Consider the following 3,063-nt stretch of genomic DNA (forward strand, 5'->3'; position numbering starts at 1 on the left):
CTCTTCTAAGTCCATGTTCTCTTTTTAGTAGCCCAGTGAGTCCAATTAGTACTGCCCATGGGCACATAAGTGTTGGGTTATACACTGGAACATGGGAAAGCTACAAGTAGCCATGGCAGCAGCTACCCACTTTAAATAATTGCCTGACTGGAGATGAGCCCTTAGAAGTTCCTCTTCTCTACATGTTAGAATTTGTAGCTAATTTGACCTTGCTCTTGAACATAGTAAGATAGATAGAACCTCTATCAGCAGGAACAAGCTAGAATCTTATACCAGACAAAAAAGGAATACAGTAAGTCCACAAGCTCAGATGAAACATCAAGATGATGGGAGTGTCCCACCATCTGTTCTGTAAAACAGGTCTTGAATGAAAAAATACCCATAAGAATCTCAATGCTTATCTAGGGAGCAGTGACACATGCCTTTAATTCCAGCATTTAGGAGGCAGAAGCCAAAGGATCTCTGTTAGTTCGAGGCCAGCCTGGTCTACAAGAGCTAGTTCCAGGACAGGCACCAAAATTACACAGAGTAACCCTGTATCAAAAAAAAAAAGAAAGAATGAAAGAAAAAAGAATCTCAGTGATTGGGATTTAAAAGAACAATTATAAATATGATGAAAGAATAAAAGCACTTAAAGAGAACAAAAATAAACACATGAAATAATTTAGAAAATAAAAGAGTAAATTACTAATTAAAGTAAAAAAAACACACAACAAAGTTGAATGATAAAGTTAATTTAGGATTTGAAAAATAAATTTAGCAAAGAGAAAACATGAAAAATAACTCAACTTGAAATTGAGATGGAATTGGAAATTTCAACATCCCAATTAGAAAACTCAGGAAGAAACATTACAAGTAGAATAAATTGAATAGAAGATATAGTATCAAGCTGGGCTGTGGTGGCACATACCTTTAATCCCAGCACAAGGGAGGCAAGTGGATCTCTGTGAGTTCAAGGCCAACCTGGTCTACAAGAGCTAGTTCCAGGACAGGTTCCAAAGCTACAGAGAAACCTTGTCTCGAAAAACAAAAACAAACAAACAAAAAATAAAATGAAACAAAAAAATATAGAGTATCAAAATTGAAGACAAAATAGATAAATCTGACCACCAAACAAAGATAAAATTAAACACACACATATCCAAACACACAAATACACAGAGAGACAGACAGACACACACACACACACACACACAAACACAAAGAAAATATAGGAACGTTGGGACCCCATGAAAAGCCCAAATTTACAAATTACAGTCATAGAAGGAGAAAGATCCTTGGTCAAGAACACAGAGTTTATCTTCAATAGGATTATAAAAAAAAAACTTGCCCAAATTAAAGAATACAGATACATGAAGCACATGGACCATCACGTAAGAACAGAGAAGAAACTCCCCATAGCTTGAAATAATTAAAACACTAAATATTCAGATCAAAGAAAAGGTATTAAAAGCTACAAAAGAAAATCAACAAATCATATATAAACCTATCAGAATAACATCTGTATTCTCACTGGAAGCCTTAAAAACCAGAACAGCACCAAGCAATGGACTCCAAGTTTTATAAAAGTACAGATGATAGTCTAGAGTCCTTTATCTATCAAAACTGTCTGCCATAGATAAAGGAAAAATAAAAAAATCTAACATTGTAATATTAAAAAAGGCTGAAAAAAATTCAAAACAACAACAACAAAAAAAAACAGGCAATGGTGGTTAATGCCTTTAATCCCAGTACACAGGAGGCAGAAGCAGGAGGATCTCTATGAGTTTGAGGCCAGCCTCATCTACAGAGCAACTTCTAGAACAAGCACCCAATCTATATAGAAACCCTGTCTCAAAAGACCAAAGAGAAAAAAAATATAGGCTAAAAGAATTTTTGTCTCTTAAACTAGTCTAACAGAGAATATAAGAAGTAATAATTTGAACTGAGGTGAGGAATAAGCATACCCACAAAGCTACAATAAGAAAACAAATGAGGATATAATTGCTGAGGTACAAAATAGGGCTAATATTATGGACAGGAAAAAATGGTTTGAAATCCACATAGACACTGCATGGTAGCTTTAAGTATTAATGATCTAAATGCCAAATCAAAAGATACAAATTAATAGATTAAGAAGAAAAATAGAGAAAAGTCTTGATTTTGTTGTGTACAAGAAATTCATCATACCTTCAAAACTAGGCGTTAACTTAGAGGGAAAGGATAAGAATAATATATTTAAAGGAAGTGAGACCTCCAAGTATACATGTGTGCCAATAGCTATCTGAAAAAAAGGGCTCATCCCAAAACTAATCATAAAGAAATAAATACATACATACATACATACAGAAGTAAATTTCACTCTAATTAAAGAAATAATTGACCAAGAACATATTTCAATAATGTATGTGAATACAATTAATGAAAAGAGAGGGCATGTATTTAAAAAAGTGCAAGAAGGAGTATATGAGATATTTGGGAGAAAGAAAAGGAAAGGGGGAAATGATTGAAATATATAATAATATCAAAATGAAGAGAAAAATTAAAATAGCACACATAAAACTGGACTACAGGACCCCATCTAACCACAACTCAATAATAGTAGGTAATTTCAACATTCCCTATGTTTTAATAATCATGTCATAAAGACATAGAGAAATATCAAAATTGAATGACATCATACATCAAATAAACTTAACATATCTACAGAATATTCTACACAAATCCTGAAGAATACATATTCTATTCAGTTGTTCATGGAAGGATCTGTAAAATGGACCATATATTGAGACACAAAAAATATGAACAAATACAGAAAAATTAAAATAGCTTTATATAACCTATCAGATAAGAATGCAATAAAATTTGAAATCAATAAATAGTAGAAGGATCGCTGGAAAAAATGCATAAAGTCATGGCGTTTAAACAATATACTACTGGTTTAAGAGTGGGCTAAGAAGAAATAAAGAAGACAAATTAACTTCCAGGAACTAAATAAAATAAAAGTACAATATACTAAATGCTCTTGGACACATTTTAAGATTACTCCTAAGAGGAAATAAGTCACTAAGGATCAAAGAAACT

The sequence above is a fragment of the Microtus ochrogaster genome, unplaced genomic scaffold (genome assembly GCF_000317375.1).
Source record: "Microtus ochrogaster isolate Prairie Vole_2 unplaced genomic scaffold, MicOch1.0 UNK278, whole genome shotgun sequence".
In the NCBI taxonomy this organism is placed as follows: Eukaryota; Metazoa; Chordata; class Mammalia; order Rodentia; family Cricetidae; genus Microtus; species Microtus ochrogaster.